Genomic DNA, 19,818 nt, shown 5'->3' with positions numbered 1-19,818 from the left:
GATGCCCACCAATCTCTAACTCCCTGGCCAGCCCAACTCAGCTCATTCAGGAATCCAACTAGGAACAACTGAGACGTGGATTGCACAACACAGAAAAGAAAACGCTTCGCCAATCATACACACAAAAAGTAAAATGGAGAAGTGAAAACTATGCACCTCAATGCATCAGCAGCTAAAGCATATTATTCTCTCTTTAGGATTAAATGGTAAAGAAAAGAACAAGAGCTAAAGGAAGAGGAGGAAGATGTCAATGAAACCAAGTCCCCTACTGGTCTCAATTTCAGAGACTACAAGTCTTGCTTCTTCCAGCTGACCAACAGTACGCCTCGGCAAAGCAAAATGACCCTAACACCTTCCACGCCACCCGGAGGAAATCAGAGTAAAAACCACCCCGCTTTAACCTCCCTCCTCACTAGCTGCAAAAATGGGGGGGGGGGGACACCCTACCACGTGGGCAGGATGCAACACACACAGGACAGCAACACGTCCGCATGGAACGGCTGCCTCTGCCCAATGCCGGTAAAGGACACGGCGACAGGATGGGTGGGAACGCAGGCCCCCGCACGGGCCTCCTCACCCCGAAGGGCACCCCCGATGCGCGAGATACTGGCCGCCTCGCCGGCCGAAAAGCACCCCGGAGCTTGAAAGGAAGAAGCTGCATCGTGCCGGGAAAGGGGGCTAGTCCAGGCCAGAGGCAGGTCACGGAAGGAAGACGGCCACTGTCCTCGGACTCTACGCCCCCGGGAACTCAGTCTGGCTCCCCCGGGCCCCGCCTGGGGGAGGGGCGGGAGGTGCGGAGCCGCCGCTTCCCCGCTGAGGAGCAGCAGCAGCTGAGAAGCGCCGCGGGGGAGGGAGCGACACAGCCCTCGCCGCCCGCCAGGCCTCAGCCTGGGCCCGGGCCCCCTGCCCCGCCCCGCCCGCCGCCGGCCCCGCGACGCGACCGCGGCTGTGAGGAGGGAGACGGCGTCTCGAGGAGGGCAGCCCCTACCTCCGTCCCGGGAGATGCCCCGGCCCCGCCTCCTCGCCCGCCGTCCCGGCCCGACCACCCCGGCAGCGGGTGCTCACCTCAGGCTGCGCAGGCCGGTACGGCCCGGCCGAGCCCCCGGCCGCTAAGTGCGTCTCCACCCCCCGGGAAACGTCCCAACGGTGCCTGGTGCGAGCGGCCGAGGCCCGGAGCAGCGCCGAGAGCGGCGGCGGCAGCGGGAGCAGCCAACATCCGGGGCCGCGCACCCGGAACTACTTCCCAACCCGCTCCCCCTCCCGCCCCCGCCGCCGCCGCCGCCGCCGCCCCCGCCCCCGCCTCCTGCGACGTCGCTGCGCCACCGGCACGGCGTCAGCGGCGTCACGACTCCTCCGCGGTCACAGTCGTGGCAACGCGCTTGTGATCCTTCCGCTGGAACAAGTAGTGCCCTGGGACTCCCGGGGCCTTGGTTCTGTGCTGCGGGTGTCAGCCAGCCGCCGGCACCTCCGAGCGACTTGGGGCGGGGATGATGGCTTGGACCAGGTCTCTGCTCCTCAGAGTGGCGGCCGGGGAGGGAGGGCGGCGGGGGCGGCTCTTTGGTTGAGGACAGCAGGGACCTCTGCCTGGGATCCTGCCCAGGGATTCCAGAGTCCCGTCCTCCGGGGGAATGGCGCCTTGTGACCTCTCCGCTAACCTCCTCCACCTCACCTTAGCGATAGGCACCTTAGCCTCTCCGGAAGACTGGGCACCACGGATTCTACGACCCCCACAAAGGCACCTTGGGCCTTCAGGACACTTCTTCCAGAACGTCACAAGTCCCGGGTTCTAGACCCATCTCTTCCGAGGCCTCTCCCGTACCTAGCCTTGGTTTCCTACTCCTTAAAACAAAGGATTTGTAACTGAAAGACATTCTGATTCTAAAGCTGCTGCCCAGGTTATGGTCCTTGCTGTCAACAGGTGGAGCGCTTAGAAGGGTAGTTGGGCGACTTGTGAACTTTGGAATTTAATTCTAGTCCGTCTTCACTGATTCTTTCTCTAAAGTATCAGCACTGCAAAGCTTCCCTGTAATTTCACATTTAATTACATTCAGACTTATTACTTGCTGTTGCTTCTTTCGCGTTAGTCACATATAGCACCAAGCATGCTTTTGAACTCATAATAGGTACTCAATATTTGGAAACTCAGATAATTTGTTAGATGAATACTAGGTTGATTGGACGAGATGAAAAGGAGAGGCCTGAGTGAATTGACTTTGGGAACCTCTTTTGATGTAGTCTCATATAGATAGATGAAGACCTCTGGTAAAGAGCTGAGTACCCAATGGCTTCAGCAAACATTGAACACCTGCCATTTACCAAGCATTTCTAGGCACTGAGGATTCAAAGTACTCCTATATTCCTTTTCTACATAAGACTCCAGCAAGATTCTAAATATTAAAAGATTCATTCACTCATTCATCCAACAAATATTTGCTGATCGCTACTAAGGTTGTCAGACACTATTTTAGTGTTTGGGTTGGATCAGTGAATAGAAGAGTGGGGCAGGGTGGAAATACCCTTCCCTCTTAGAGCTATCATCTGAGTATGGAGAGAAAGATGATAAACGTAACAAGAAAAGAATTTGGTGTGATAGAAGGTGTTCAGTGCTATGGGGGAAAAAAAATAGACCAGGGTAAGAGGTATGAGGAAAACTGGAGGTAGGGGGGTGGGATTTTTTTTTTAACATCAACCATTGCTTCATCAATAATGTGTTCATTTACTTCAACTGAACCATGTGTTAGGTGCTGGGGTTTCAGTGGAGAATAAGCCAACCTTCTGCAGCTAGTAGAGACCACATGCCAGGTGCTTTCACTTGACCTCTCATTCAGTGCTTTCACCAGGTCCCTAAGGTAGGACTCCTGTGTTCATTTTTACAGCTGATGAAATTGAAGCTGAGAGGGCTAAAAACTTGAGCCGGGACTCAAACCTAATGTCTTCTGAGTCCAACTCCCTTTCCAGCTTCTCCTCAGCTGAGAACACATATTTTTCTGTTTCAGTACACCTCACCTCTTTCGTCAAGTAAACTCATGCATTAATATAGGTGAATGGCCTTAGATCTGCACTGGAGCAAAAGGAAGGAAGAAAGGAAAATATTTAGAGGAAAAGAGGGGGCAGTTATCCAAAAAAATCTAGACTCAGAGCAAAGTAATAGGGGTAGCAAAGAAGACTTAGTGGAAGAGAAATGAAGGTAGATTCATAACAGCTATTCCAATTCCAGTTTTACAGAATGGGATTTTAAATAGAGCCATCAGGCAGAGCCCAATTCATAAGGTGACTTTAATGAGCAACTTGAAAGAGGTGAGGGAGTGAACCATGCGTTGTATGGGAAAGAGTGTCCCAGGCAGAAGGAACAGCTAGTGGAAAGGCCCTGAAGTGAAAGTATTCCTGGAAGTGTTAAAAATAGTGGAGGCCAGGACAACTGGTGCCGGGTAAGCAAATGAGAGAGGAATAGGAGATAACGTCAGAGAGTGGGGTCTTGTAGGCCATTGTAAGGATCTTGGCTAAAGAGGAACCACCACAGGGCTTCAAACAGAGGAGTGATATGATCCGATTCGTGCTTTCAAAAGATCACCCTGGCTGTGTGCTAAGAGTAGATGGTGTATGTACATTGGTGGAAGCCAGAGGCTCCATTAGTTAGGTGCAGGATGATGGCTTGGACCAGGCTGGTAGCAGTCAGTAGGATAAATGAGATACAGTCTCTATACTTTAAGAACTCACAGTCTAGCGGGAAGCAAATGGATAATTACAGTACACTGTGATAAGGGAGATAGAAGTGGCCACCCTTGCCAGCTTGCCTGACAGAAGGGTAGAATTTCCCTTTTCTACCGAGTTGCCAAGGGAATTGGAAGTTCCTGGTTCTTTGTTGGGCCACTGGGTGGATCCTTTATAACACAGGTAACACTTGTCTTCTTCTCAGCCCTTTAGGTCTCAAAGCCCACTATCATCTGAGTGGTGCTATAAGCAGAAGGGTACTAAAGGACAGTCTGGGTCATGCATTTAAGGAGATGGGCAAAACTGAGACTATACCTATTTGCCAGAAGAAGAAACTGAGGCCAACAGTCACCAGGTTTTAACCTGAGACTGGGAATCGAGGTTATCAAAGTCCCAAACCAGGAATCTCTCTGAGCCACTTGAGTGGAGTTAGCCGATGATGGAATAAGAGAGTAGAAAGACGTTTCTGGATAGCTGCCGGGGCTTGGGATCAGCAGTCTTTGAGAATGAAAGAATCACAAGCCCCAGAATGTCAAAGGCTGAGGAGTACCCTGCCTCCCACCGCCCCTAAAAAAGTTGTAAGGGCCATAGAAGCAAAGGGGATTCTGGAACAGCGGGGGCGGGGTTGGGGATGGGCAGGAAAAGCTTAAAGCTCAGATTGAGAAGACAGACTTGGGTTCAATCTCACGTTTTACATCTTACTTCCTGTGTGCCTACGTCAAGTTATTTAGTTTCTCTTAGTCTCCATTTCCTGGCCTATTAAATAGGAACTATAATCATAGCTATGTAGCAAAAGAGATCAGGCACAGGCTGCCGTAAAATAAAGGCCGCCAAAGACAATCATCATTATGGACAAGGTCGAGCGTCAGCACAGAAGAGTAGTTCATAGTCTCCGGAGATGAGAGTGGTCTGGGAGGGAGAGTGTGGAGCAGGTGAGCCTGCAAAAGAGACAATGGTATCCAACTCAGGGGACAGATCCTTAAGAGAAATAGATTGCTCAAAGCAATGAGATAGAAGTTTTATTGTTTTGTGTTGTTTGCAATCTTTTCCCAGCCTCGCCTGTATTATAAATTCCCTAAAAGAAACACAGTCCCAAACTGGACTGCGATAGCCCTACAAAACCTTGATTCGGCATTGGCTGTGCATCAGCAGTGGGGTGTTCAACACTTCACATGACCCACAGCCGCCTTTAGACAAATGAGGCTTCACCCGACCCTTTCTCCCTCTTTATTTATGGTAAGAGGAAAGCAGAAAATGAGAAATGAATTTAAAATGAGCCAAGACCTGCAAAGGGGAGAGAGAAAAACATGAGACAGCCCTTCCTATCATTCCCAGCCCTGAAGGAGCCTTCCAGGTTCCCTGGGTATCTTTATATAATACTTGATATTTCATGTATTAGATTTTCTAAAAATACAGAGGCCACTGGGAAGCTCTCAGCACCACTAACTGCTATTTAATGATAACACTTGGGTGTTAGGAGTTGGTTACTCTGCATAGTTAAAAAGCATTCAAGAATCATTTATCAAACAACGACTCTATACCAGGTGTTGGGCTAAACACTAGGGAATCAAAAGGGGATAAATAAATTTCCCACCTTCAATGGGCTCCTAGCCTTCTGGAAAAACAGACATGTCAAAAGTTAATGCCTGTGTAATTTGTAGAGATTTGTACTTGTGCCATGGGAACAAAAAAAAAAGCAAGGCTTAACTCTGTCAGATTGGATGGGGATGGGGACACCAAAGAAAGCTTCACTCTTAAAGGTAAAGTTAAGGCTAAGTCTGACTAAATAAGTAGGAGTTTGCCATAGAGACAGAAGCAGGCCTGGGAGTAAAGAAAGAAAATTTGGGGTACAGGAGGAAAGCCTGTGCAAAGAGGTTGGGTGGGTATGAGAAAAGTAGAGGCCACAGAAATTACAGTCTTATAAGTGGTCATTAAACACTAGTGGCTGATGAAAAGAACTAACTGATGAATCTAGACTATATCTCTCTACGTAAACCATCCATAAATTGAGTTCCTGCCCTCTAGGAGCTTGGTGTTAACCTCAGATTTTATCAGTAAGGCAAAATGTGATCCTTCCCAAACACTCTACTGCTTAATCATTCTCACAAGAAAGGGGTAACTTAGACTATTTCTCCCCAATAGAAGGCAGAAGCCTAAATTTTTTTCATAGCTCTGGCAATGAATTTGCACTAGTGCACTCATACCACCTACCTCCCCAACACCCCCTCCCATCCATCTTCCTTGTAACTACCTGGCTCAAACCTTGGCTTACCTCCACTCTCAGAATCAACCGAGCTAATTAAAAGCATAATGAAAGACACAACAGCATGGAGGCAGCTGAACAAACATGAACAAATGCATAGATTAAATAAAGTCCTTACATTACGTACAAGCAATGGTGAAGATGAAACTTGGGTGGTGCTGGGAAGAGTGAGTCAGAAGATGTTCAAGTACAGTGGAGCAGAGGAGATCTCCTCTCTTCCTGTGAGTAAGCAGCATCTTTTGGAATCATAGAATGAAAGGAAACTGGTGAGTAGGAAAGAGCAGCCAAGATTTGCAACCTGAAGGATCCTGAAACTCGGGGTACAAACATGGTATTTAAGAAGCAATTATTTGATTTCAAGTTGTGAACTTATTGACCTACTCTGTGCCTAATGGACTGAATAAGAATGATCAAGAAACCCCAATGCTGGGTGGAGAGTGGTGGGGAGTGGGTAATATTTATTGAGCGTTTCTTGTGTGATTAGGAACATGATAGACCCTTGGCAAATGTTTTCACTTACTCATTAGAGCAAAACTACGAGGTGGTTGTCCCCATTTTAAAGAAGACGAAATACAGAAGCTCAGTAGTTTGAGAGTGGTAGAGTGAGAATTTACCCAAGAAAGTTTACCCAAGAAAGGGTAAAGTGACCATATTATTGTTCCTAAACATTTCCTGTGTCTCCGGGGGAAGGGAGGGGGTGAGTCGATTTTACTTCCCCAAGTCCCTCGACAGCAGGCTTGGTTATGTGATTTGCATTAGTCAGTGAAATGGGAGTGGCTGGATGAGCCACCTCCAGGTGGAAGCTTTGAGTCAAGCTGCAAGGTTTGAGTCAGAGTGCTTCACTATGATTTCCTTTCCTGCTGCCCTGATGACCAGCAACATTCAGGATAGAGACTGATCCATCTGCCTCTGTCCCAGAACAAAGACCATGTGCAGCAAAGCTGACCTGGGAAGGACACACAGCATAAGTGAGAAAAACAACTTTTGGGGCTTCCCTGGTGGTGCAGTGGTTAAGAATCCACCTGCCAATGCAGGGGACATGGGTTCGAGCCTTGGTCCGGGAAGATCCCACATGCCTCAGAGCAACTAAGCCCGTGCGCCACAACTACTGAGCCTGTGCGCCACAACTACTGAAGCCCGCACGTCTAGAGCCCATGCTCCGCAGCAAGAGAAGCTACCGCAATGAGAAGCCTGCACACTACAACAAAGAGTAGCACCCACTCGCCACAACTAGAGAAAGCCCACGTGTAGCAACAAAGACCCAACAATAACAACTTTTGCTGATTGGGCCATTGAAAATTGGGAGTTGCTCTCATAGTGTAACAGCGCCTATACTGACTAATGCAGACCCTTACTGATTTTTTTTTTCTTTTGCTTATGCAAATTTCTGGTGTCATCCCCAGGTGAAAGAGGTTGCTTGGGAATTATGAGAAAATATAGGAAATGGGATGGTTGGTGTAATGTAGTGAAAGGCTTTAAAATACAGGATTTGAAATTCAATCCTGATCTGTGGGCTCAGACAAGCCTTTATAAGATAGATTCCATGGACCAAATCATGTCCCAGAGGAAGTTACAAAGAAGGTTAAAATACAGTCCCTGTTCTTCAGGCAAGGCCCATCTCATTCATTTTTAAACCTAGAACCCTACTGGGTACCTGGCACCCACTAGGTACTCAATAAAATTTTTTTAAACTAATGCTAAGGAATGATCTGGAACCATAACTCAGGTCTCCTAACTTCCCAAAAAGGCTCTTCCAGTGTTATGGTATATTGCCCACTTCGGTTAAGGGATCTCAGAGGGAGGGGAAGGCTGTGGTAATATTGTTAGCCAATTTTTATATAATACTTTACAAGTTATATGCACCTCATTTATATGAAATGCCACATAATTGAAAAATAGCTGGAACATCAGGATCTGCAGGGCTGGAACAGAGTAGGCAGTCAGTAAAGGCACACAAATCTCCCTGAGGATATTACAAAGAGTAGAAAACCTTGAAGGAGAGCCCAGGGGACTTGGCAAGGAGAACACTAGCTTGAAGTGCACTGTGGATCAAGTTTTTTAATGTGCCAGATTAAGAGAATATGGAGGTGAAGGTTAAACTCAGGCAAACAAAGGAGCAGGGCCCCAAGGCACCTCCAAACAGTACAGGGCAGTAACTGGAAAACTTTCCGTGAAATATCCTTGAAGCAAGCATTGAAATAAGTTCTGCATTGAAGGAGAAAAACCATATGATCATCTCAATAGATGCAGAAAAAGCTTTCGACAAAATTCAACACCCATTTATGATAAAAACCCTGCAGAAAGTAGGCATAGAGGGAACTTACCTCAACATAATAAAAGCCATATATGACAAACTCACAGCCAACATCGTCCTCAATGGTGAACAACTGAAACCATTTCCACTAAGATCAGGAACAAGACAAGGTTGCCCATTCTCACTACTATTATTCAACATAGTTTTGAAAGTTTTAGCTGCAGCAATCAGAGAAGAAAAAGAAATAAAAGGAATCCAAATCGGAAAAGAAGAAGTAAAACCATTACTGTTTGCAGATGACATAATACTATACATAGAGAATCCTAAAGATGCTACCAGGAAACTACTAGAGCTAATCAATGAATTTGGTAAAGTAGCAGGATACAAAATTAGTGCACAGAAATCTCTTGAATTCCTATACACTAATGATGAAAAATCTGAGAGAGAAATTAAGTAAACACTCCCATTTACCACTGCAGCAAAAACAGTAAAATACCTAGGAATAAACCTACCTAAGGAGACAAAAGACCTGTATGCAGAAAACTATAAGACACTGATGAAAGAAATTAAAGATGATACAAGCAGATGGAGAGACATACCATGTTCTTGGATTAGAAGAATCAACATTGTGAAAATGACTATACCATCCAAAGCAATCTACAAATTCAATGCAATCCCTATCAAACTACCACTGGCATTTTTCAAAGAACTAGAACAAAAATTCCACAATTTGTATGGAAACACAAAAGACCTCGAATAGCCAAAGCAATCTTGAGAAAGAAAAACGGAGCTGGAGGAATCAGGCTCCCTGATTTCAGACTATACTACAAAGCTACAGTAATCAAGACAGTATGCTACTATCAATGGAACAGGATAAAAAGCCCAGAGATAAACGCATGCACATATGGTCACCTTATTTTTGATAAAGTAGGAAAGAATATACAGTGGAGAAAAGACAGCCTCTTCAATAAGTGGTGCTGGGAAAACTGGACAGCTACGTGTAAAAGAATGAAATTAGAACACTCCCTAACACCATGCACAAAAATAAACACAGAATGAATCAAAGACCTAAATGTAACACCAGACAATATAAAACTCTTAGAGGAAAACATAGGCAGAGCACTCCATGACATAAATCACAGCAAGGTCCCTTTTGACCCACCACCTAGATAGATGGAAATAAAAACAAAAATAAACAAATGGGACCTAATGAAACTTAAAAGCTTTTGTACAGCAAAGGAAACTATAAACAAGATGAAAAGACAACCCTCAGAATGGGAGAAAATATTTGCAAATGAAGCAACTGGCAAAGGATTAATCTCCAAAATTTACAAGCAGCTCATGCAGCTCAATATCAAAAAAGGAAACAAACCAATCCAAAAATTGGCAGAAGACCTAAATAGACATTTCTCCAAAGAAGATATACAGATTGCCAACAAACACATGAAAGAATGCTCAACATCACTAATCATTAGAGAAACGCAAATCAAAACTACAATGAGGTATCACTTCACACCAGTCAGGATGGCCATCAACAAAAAATCTACAAACAATAAATGCTGGAGAGGGTGTGGAGAAAAGGGAACCCTCTTGCACTGTTGGTGGGAATGTAAATTGATACAGCCATTATGGAGAACAGTATGGAGGTTCCTCAAAAAACTAAAAATAGAACTAACATACGACCCAGCAACCCCACTACCGGGCATATACCCTGAGAAAACCATAATTCAAAAAGAGTCATGTACCAAAATGTTCATTGCAGTTCTATTTACAATAGCCAGGACATGGAAGTAACCTAAGTGTCCATCAACAGATGAATGGATAAAGAAGATGTGGCACATATATAAAATGGAATATTACTCAGCCATATAAAGAAATGAAATTGAGTTATTTGTAGTGAGGTGGATGGACCTAGAATCTGTCATACAGAGTGAAGTAAGTCAGAAAGAGAAAAATAAATACCATATGCTAACATATATATATGGAATCTAAAAAAAAAAAAGGTCATGAAGAACATAGGGGCATGATGGGAATAAAGATGCAGACCTACTAGAGAATGGACTTCAGGATACGGGTAGGGGGAAGGGTAAGCTGGGACGAAGTGAGAGAGTGGCATGGACTTATATATACTACCAAATGTAAAATAGATAGCTAGTGGGAAGCAGCACATACACAGGGAGATCAGCTCAGTGCTTTGTGACCACCTAGAGGGGTGGATAGGGAGGGTGGGAGAGAGACGCAAGAAGGAGGAGATATGGGGATATATGTAATGTATAACTGATTCACTTTGTTATAAAGCAGAAACTAACACACCACTGTAAAACAATTATACTCCAATAAAGATGTTTTTAAAAAAAAGAAGAAAGAAAAAGGTCCTGCAAATGAATTAGGACTGCCCAAATTTGTAAATCAATGTTTCAAAACCAGGAAGAGATTCACCTGTTACTACCACTCACTCTAACAGTTAAGATACTGCAAATATGACATGCATCTAATTCCAAAGTATAACAACGCTAGGCATAATTAGTATATTCAAAGGGCTAACACAAAGCACAGAAATGAAGAGTGATCCAGTGAACCCATTAGGGTTAACCTTGATACGTTAACCAAACTGAATAAGATGTGCAAAACAATTATTTTTTTTTCACCAGGAGATTACATTGGGGTTTCTTTTGGTGTAAAGTAACAGAAATCCTTGCAATTAAAATATTTAAGATGAACTGACATGTCTGAGATTTGCTTTGAAATACTCCAGAAAAAAAGAATGTGTGGGAGATCTATGAAACAAGACAGGCAAAATGTTGATGTCTATAGAAGTTCAGAGGTGGGAACAATGGCTTCCATCAAGAACAGGAAGTAATATTTTACTTTACTAAATCCCCACAATGATCCTAAAAGTTAGAGATTGTTGTCCCCATTTTATAGGCAAGAAAACTGAGGTCACGTTGCTAGCAAATAGCAACGTAAAGACTTGAGCGTCAATCCTATGGCTTCCAAATCCTTCCTTTTGCTAATATCCCATACTGATTGTCCAAGTGTATTTTCTCAGATTCTGATATTTTAATGGAAAAGGAGAAGAGTTTTTTTCTATATAATGGAAACATTTATAATTCCTGTTTCTTCTACTGCTCCTTATAGGTTCTCATCTCCACTTTTGAGCAACTAGCTTGAATACTTCTTGACTCAGGAAGTTGTTTTAATTTCATTTAATCGAAATTCATGCTCTACCTGTGTCTTCCCCCACCATTCAGTGTAGTAAAAGGAATGTGGAATGTTTCTTTTTGTAATGATTCTCAAGGCAAGAGGTGACAAAAGGCCTGCATGCACACGTATGCGCACACAAACACAAAATTTATGTTCAAGTACCTAAGTACAGTTTTTCCTTTTTAACCATTTAGCAGTTAATTTATGGCCTACATGCCCACTCCCCGCATCTGTCTCTTTTACTGCCACTTTGAGTAGAGCCAAGCATCGTTCTTCTAGTGGGGTTTCTTGCTCCTTGTTACCTTGAAATATGTCATCCTTGTGCCGGATCAAATTGCATCTGGATCTGATCTGTTTCTAAAATGAAATTTGCTAGAAATGCTGATCAGATGACTTTCCATTCATTCAGTCACCATGTATTAAATGCTAACTCTAGGCTGGGTACTGTGCTCAGGGCTTGGAGTACAAAGATAAAAGCAGTAGCTAGGGGGCAGCCCAGCATAACAGTGATTGAGTTTGTGCTAGTGATAAGTGAATAATAGTGATAAGTGAGTAAGTATGGGCTCCCTTGCTTGGCATTAAATCCCACTCGCTAGCTCAATGACTTTAGCTGGGCAAAATTGGTTAATTTCTCTGAGACTCAGTTTCCTCATATGTAAATGCAGATAATGGTATCAACTGCAAATGCACATGTAGAGTCCTTAACACCGCACCTAGCACGTAATAAAGGTTATAAATGTGAGCTCTTCCTATTCCCCTGTATGGTTCATAGAGAAAGAAGAGGGGAGGAAGGAATTGGATCTGACTGGGGATGGATGTTTTAAGGAAGCGTTCGCAGACACAGAAATATTTGACCTCAGCCTTGAAGGATGAGTTCAAGTTTGTTGCGGTAAAGAGGGTGATTCCAAACATAAAGGCCTGGCCCCACTGCTCAAGGCGGGACATATTGGAAGAGCCCTTCCATCTTCTGAGCTCCCAAGGGGTTGGGGGTCTGGCTCAGATGAGATCTGTTTGGCAACTGTATAACTGTTCAACTCCTTCCTCTGCCCACTCCTCTTTACTTCACTCCTCGACTAGGACTGATCACAAAAGCATACCTCTCTACCCTCCCCCTAAAAAACATCTTGTCCACACATTCCCTCTTAGGGAATGTTTTTCTAAGAATATAACTTACAACATCGTTAGTGATACTGATTGTAATTTGAAATAGAAAAATATCATTGATGTGTCCAATGTAGAAACCGCACTTCGGAGGACTAGCTAGGGGAAATATACTTTAATTTATTCATTAAACCATCACAATACATTTGTCCACCACTGTACCAAAGAATAGTCTGTATTTCCTTACATCTGAGCATCTTTACTGTGCATACAATCTTGGATGAATGCACTTAATGTTTTAAATATAATTCCTTAATCTTTTCCAAACTTCTTTATTTTCTATGAAAAACTTCAAGCAGATGTGCAAATAAACAAATAGCACAATGAACCCTCATAGCCATCATTCAGCTTCAACAATTATCAAGTTGTAGCCAATCTTGTTTCATCTAGATTCCCACCCTCACACTCACATTGTCCCATCTCTGTTATTTTGAAGCAAATTCCAGATACCATACTTCATCAATACACACACATTTAAAAACTGTTCTCTCCAAAAGATAAGAACTCTTATTTTACTAAGACAAACCATTTTCTTATCTAAAAATGAATGAGAATTTCTAAAGTCCCTGGTATCAAGATGTATCTTTGACCTATCCTGTCAGTGTTCAAATTTCCAATCACCTTATGAATTTTTAAAATATTTGTTTGTTTGACTCAAGGTTCAAATAATGCATGGAAATTAATGATATGTCCCTTACATCTCTTTGTTTTTTGGGGTTTTTGTTTGTTTGTTTTGTCTCTTAAAGGGGTGTATATTTCATGTATTTCCTTAGACTTCCACATGGAATTCCAAACCTGCATATCATTCAGCAACTTCTGTTGACCACAGTGCATTTTATTATGCCATAACAAAACGTTTAAATCTTTTTTAATTTATAAGTTCCCTCTCTGCTCTTTTTTTCTTGCAAAGTGTTTGTTGAAGAAACTACACTGTTTTTCCTATAGTATTTCTCACAATATGGATCTTGCTGATTGCTTCCCCGTGGTGGTTTTTAACATGTGCTCTGCCCTCTGTGTTTCCTGTAAATCAGTAATTGGATCTAGAGGCTGAATTAGATTCATGTGTGATTTTTTGTTTTGTTTTGGACACAACTAGTTCATTGGCAGTATGTTCTTCCCTCAGGAGGCACAAAATACCTGGTTATCTCTTCTCTCATTTTTCCTAATTAAATACTTAAAATTTTTTTCTCCCAAGATGTTACAATCAGCATAACTTTGATTGATAGTTAAGACTGCAGCTGACATATAGTTGGGCCACCATAGGACAACTGAACTTTAAGGACCCTGAAGATTAAATCTAGTCCTACTATTATCCTATCATCTGTCATCATTATCTTATTACTTATCAAGCATTACCAACATGGGCTGGGCACCATATTATAATAATTGGGACCATTTACTGAGTCCCCACTGTAGGCCAGCTACTTTATGTAGGTTATCTGTAATCGTCACAACAATCTCACAGTGCAAGTTTTTTTATCCTTGTTTTATAGAAGAAAATGAAATCTCAAGAAGATAAAATGACTTTCCTAAGGCCACACAATTGGCAAACGGCAGAAGCAGGGGTGGTAAGTAAACACAGATATGTCTGGCTCCCAAAGGTCTGTCTTTTTCCACTAACCCCCGGTCTTTTAAAAACACAACTGAATTATATGATACCTGCCTTCAACAGGATTATATCTGTGTAGGAGAAAGAGTTAAATTAATAAACAATTAAAGGGATTTCCTTGGCGGTCCAGTGGTAAGACTTCGCCTTCCAGTGCAGGGAGTGCGTGTTCGATCCCTTGTCAGGGAGCTAAGATCCCACATGCCTCCCAGCTAAAAAACCAAAACGTAAAAACAGAGGCAATATTGTAACAAATTCAATAACAACTTTAAAAATGGTCCACATCAAAAAAATCTTAAAAAAAATAAATTAAAAAAAAACAATTAAAGACTATCAGATAAGGAAACACTATATGGAACATGAACAATGAAAATGTGTGCATTTTGCAAGCAATGATTTCTATAAATGAACAGGAAGAAGGAGGGAGGACATCGATGTTCATTGAAGTTCCTGGGGGAGGTTTCATCAAATGATGCAGAAATTATTGCAAATATAAAAGCTTTAACAATGAGCAAAGGGTCCTTTGCACAAGCATCCTCTCCCTTGGGATCCATGTCACACTGACACAAAGATTTTGTCACCATGGCAACTGGTCATTGAGCCAATGAAATAATCAGTTGTTATGGCAACATGATCTCCATCTTACTCCCACCAGGCACCTGTTCCAAATCATCACATCCTCCAACAACCTCATACCACTTTAGTTCTCCTTTCTTCTTCCCCCTAGTCACCCTATTATCCCTAGCCACCTGTATCTGAGCCCCTAAATTTATGGCTAGATGTATATATGAGACTATTAAAGGCAGAGCAAAGGAAAATGTAGTGTAAAGCTTCACTACAGACAGGGGGAATACCTCTAAAATATAAGAGTTGAATGAGCCAGAGCATTGAAGAAAGAAATCACATGATGCTTTTCCCCCACTACATTTTCCTAAGTGAAATTCCTTTGGATTTTGAAACATTGCACTACCTTTGTCTACTCCTTCACTGGCTCATTTTCCTCCTCCTGTCTTCTAAATGCAGAAGTCTCTCAAGGCTCCATTCTTTGCGCACTTTCTCTAAACTGCACTGTCCGACATAGTAGCCACTAGCCACATGATGGTTAGAGCCCTTGAAATTAATTATAGATGTGCTGCACTGAGATATGCTGTGAGTGTAAAATGTACAACAGATTTTAAAGACTTTATACCAAGAAAAAGAATGTAAAATGTCTCATTAATAATTTCTATAGTGATTGCATGTTGAAATGATAATTTGGATATGTGAGTACAATGAAATATATTATTAAAATTTAATTTCATCTGGTTTTTTAATATGTTTTTAATGTGGTTACTGAAAATTTTAAATTGCAAATCTGGCTCACGTTCACGGCTTGTGTTATATTTCTATTGGACAGCACTTCTGTAAACTTTCTCCTTAAATCCATCTCACCCATTCTGTAGGTGTCAAGCATCTCCTCAATGAAATTATTCTAGAATCCCAAATCCCAACTTCTTTTCTGAGATCCAAACCCACATTTCTAATGACCTTCTGGCACTTTCACAGATAACCACCAGCTCCTCAGCTCAGCACCAGCAAAGCCAGAAACTTGCCCTCAAAACCTGTTCTTTCTCCTGATCATCTTTATTAACTTTTTTTTATTACTTTCTTACTGCTGCTTTAACAAATTACCGCAAGCTTGGTGGCTTAAAACAAAGCAAATGTGTTATCTTATAGTTCTGCAGGTCAGAAGTCTGAAATGGGTAGCACTGGGCTAAAATCAATGTGTCTCAGGGCTGCATTCCTCTGGAGGCTCTAGGAGAGAATCCATTTCCTTTCCTTTTCCAGTTTCTAGAAGCTGACGGTATTCTTTGTATCATGACCCCCTTCCCTCTTCAAAGCCAGCAATGACTGGTGAAGTCTTCCTCATGCTGCATCACTCTGGCACTGCTCTCCTGCTTCCTCTTTCACTTTAAAGAACACTTTTTTTTTTTTTTTTTGCGGTACGCGGGCCTCTCCCGTTGCGGAGCACAGGCTCCGGACGCGCAGGCTCAGCGGCCACGGCTCACGGGCCCAGCCGCTCCGCGGCATGTGGGATCTTCCCGGACCGGGGCACCCCTGCATCGGCAGGCGGACTCTCAACCACTGCGCCACCAGGGAAGCCCTAAAGAACCCTTTTGATTACACTGGGCCCGTCAGGATAATCCAGGCTAATCTCCCAATCTTACGGTCAGTTGATTAGCAATTTTTTTTTCATCTTCAGTCTTAATTCTCCCTTGCCATGTAAAACAACACAGTCACGGTTTCCAGGGACTAGGGAGTGGACATCTCATCTGAAAACGCCAGGCAGAGAGGGAGAATCTGTGTGTAAGGCCAATAAGAAAAGAAATGGTCATGAGAGGAGATCAGAGGATAGTTCTGCTTTCAAGGCAATTGCTAACAGATAGGGAGCAGTTAAAGCGGCCGATTGGTGCAGATATCAATGGTCCAACTCCTCTCAGTTCATAGCAGAATCTATCTCCTCTTTTTTTTTTCTATCTCCTCTTAAACTTGTTTCCTCATCACTCTTTTCCCCCAGTTACACCTTCCTTCCATGATAGCTTTTGTACCTCCTTAGACATCCGTCTTACTCTTTCTATCTCATTGTGACGTATGTAAGCACTCAGTCTTAACCTCTCTACAAGATTGCAAAATATTTTGTGAACAGGAACTATCTGCTTCACCTTTGTGTTTAATCATGATGCCTAATATGGTACTTAATGCACAGTAATTTCTCAAGAACTATTTCTTGAACGTGGTTGGATGGAGACAACTCATGTTGACTTACAGAGCATGTTCTTTGTCACCCTGGCCACTGATTTCCTTAAACAGTGAACACTTTGTAAATTGATTTCCACGTAACTGATATTCTCCATTCTCCGTTCTGTCTTAAAAGAACCATCAGTGTAATCCTGGTGGGTAATGGGCTGCTGTGCACTTGAGTTTTATGCTTATCCAGGGTCAATTGTATTTTATTTCATAACCTACTGAGGCCAGGTGCACTTGATATTGTAATTATATAATTTAAATTAAAATTATGTCAAGCAATGTAATATGAATGTCAAGAGAATGAGGATTGTTTCTACAAAGAATAAGTTGATTATCCCGGAAATACAAGGAAATGCAGCATCCTAAAATCTACTGACCATTTAAACAGATTAAAGGAGAAAAATTGACCATTCCAATGAATGTCAAAAAGACATCAACAAAATTTTAACACTCATTCATGATTTTTACAAATCCTTAGAACTGCGATTAGAAGGCCACTGTCCTTACTTATAGATAAATATGATTGATTACATACAAAATCCCAAGATAATCCACAGAATAGAATCTATTAAAACTAATAAAGGGGACTTCCCTGGTGGTGTAGTGGTTGAGAATCTGCCTGCCAATGCAGGGGACACAGATTCGAGCCCTGGTCTGGGAAGATCCCACATGCTGTGGGGCAACTAGGCCCGTGAGCCACAACTACTGAGCCTGCACGTCTGGAGCCTGTGCTCCGCAACAAGAGAGGCCGCGATAGTGAGAGGCCCGTACACTGCGATGAAGAGTGGCCCCCGCTCGCCGCAACTAGAGAAAGCCCTCGCACAAAAACGAAGACCCAACACAGCCAAAAATTAATTAATTAATTAATTAATTTAAAAAAAACTAATAAGGGAGTTTACCAAATTTGCCATATTCAAGATCAATATGAGGAAATCAGTAGCCTTTCAACATCAGTAAATAATCACAAATTGTAATAAGAATGAAGATCCCATTCACAACGGTGACAAAAATAACAGGATTCCTAGGAATCAATCTGTAAATGTGTAAGATCATTGTGAAGAAAATTATAAAAATTGAAAAAAACACACATGGGCTTCCCTGGTGGCTCAGTGGCTAAGAATCCGCTTGCCAATGCAGGGGACACAAGTTTGAGCCCTGGTCCGGGAAGATCCCACATGCCGTGGAGCAACTAAGCCCATGTGCCACAACTACTGAGCCTGCACTCTAGAGCCCATAGCCACAACTACTGAGCCCACGTGTCACAACTACTGAAGCCTATGCACCTAGAGCCTGTGCTCCACAACAAGAGAAGCCACCACAATGAGAAGACTGCGCACTGCAAGGAAGAGTAGCCCCCACTCGCCACAACTAGAGAAAGCCCGCGCACAGCAATGAAGACCCAAAACAGCCAAAAATTAATTAATTAATTTTAAAAGATAAAAAGAAAAACATGCAGACCTGAATAAAAGGAGAGATCTATCAGGTTCATGAACTGGAAGAGTCAATACCATAAAGTTGTAAATTCTTCCCAAGTTAGTTTATAAATTCAATATAATTCTAAATAAAATCCAAATATGACTATTTGTGGAACTAAACAGACTGATCTTAAAATTCATATAGAAGAGGAAAAGGACAAGGCAATTTTGAAGATACAGAACAAAATAGAAAGCCTGTCCCACCAGATATCCACTTAGTTTAAAGATGCAGGGTTTGAGATGGCCTGATATTGGTGTAGGGACAGACAAATTGGTGAATGGAACAGAAAAGAGACCCCAGAAAGAGGTTCATGAATATGTGCAGATTTGATATATTCCAAGGTGGCATTACAAATGAACTATTCAATAAGTGAGAACATTTATTGGTAAGGATCCAAATAATGCACCTGGACTCACCTCTCCATTGGGAGCCCCAGTCGCTACTGACATTTCTTCATCTCCTAACACTTCTAGTTGTCTCAGTCTTACCACAGAGCAAGAGTTCAACTTTGGTGTGGCCTCCATTGCTCCCAACACAGCAGAAGACACAATGGCTCTGATGTTCAGGTCCCACCCTACCAGACTCATGGAGGATATGGCTTTTCCATCACTATCAGGCTCAAATAAAGCAACAGGCACCATCTAACAGCCCTGGAGACTGGCTTCCCCCCTGGGTTGGTGTAACAACGCAGAAGTGACTTAACTTCCAATGGAATAAACTTCAACCGAGAACAGGGAGGAGAAAAGAGAAGGCAGAAGATAAATTGTTCAACCTTCCTCTTCTCTCTGATGGACTGTTCTGAGGTGTGGTGCTTCCATAGAACCTGCTAGGAAGATGTCCTGGGTGACCAAGGCTGGATTTCCTTGGGAAGCTGTGGCCAGCTTGGTAACATATCAACTTGTATTTGCTTTCTTTTCTCCCACACCTTACTTCCCTTTTCCCTAATTATTGCTGCTCGGGCATTGCCCCTCTTAGTACCTTAGCATGTAGGTGGTACCTCAGGCTCTGTTTTTCAGAGAACCTGGGGTAAGACGACTATATATACAGGAAAAAAAAAAAGGAAAAAAACTAAGTTAGGTTCCTATCCCCAAAACATACCCAAAACCACATCTATGTGAAACAAAGACATAAATGTGAAAAATAAAGTTTCAAAACATTTTGAAGAGAACATAAGGAGAATCTTTCTCTCAGAATAAGCAAGTATTTCCTAAAACCCAAAAGTATAAACCATGACAGAAAAGACTGATAAATGTGATTAATTCTATTTTAAAAACATTTATGCAACAAAATAAGACATGAACAAAGATAAATTACAAGCTGCAATCTGAGAAAGATATTTGCAACTTAACTGACAAA

At 42.6% G+C, this 19,818-nt stretch overlaps 1 protein-coding gene across 2 annotated transcripts in view; it reads right to left on the bottom strand.

Moving 5' to 3' along the window:
• FOXJ3 (forkhead box J3) overlaps window positions 1–1,208 on the bottom strand; it is a 130,857-nt gene extending 129,649 nt beyond the window's left edge. For both annotated transcript variants that reach the window (XM_082680869.1, XM_082680870.1), the window contains exon 1: window positions 1,066–1,208. The gene's annotated coding sequence lies outside the window, so the exon portion shown is untranslated. The remainder of the gene's footprint in view (window positions 1–1,065) is intronic.
• Window positions 1,209–19,818: the final 18,610 nt, after the last annotated feature.

The sequence above is a fragment of the Grampus griseus genome (genome assembly GCF_964374135.1).
Source record: "Grampus griseus genome assembly, chromosome: 1".
NCBI lineage: Eukaryota > Metazoa > Chordata > Mammalia > Artiodactyla > Delphinidae > Grampus > Grampus griseus.
Note: the sequence above shows the minus strand (reverse complement) of the source record. Positions and strands in the feature narration are given on the sequence as shown.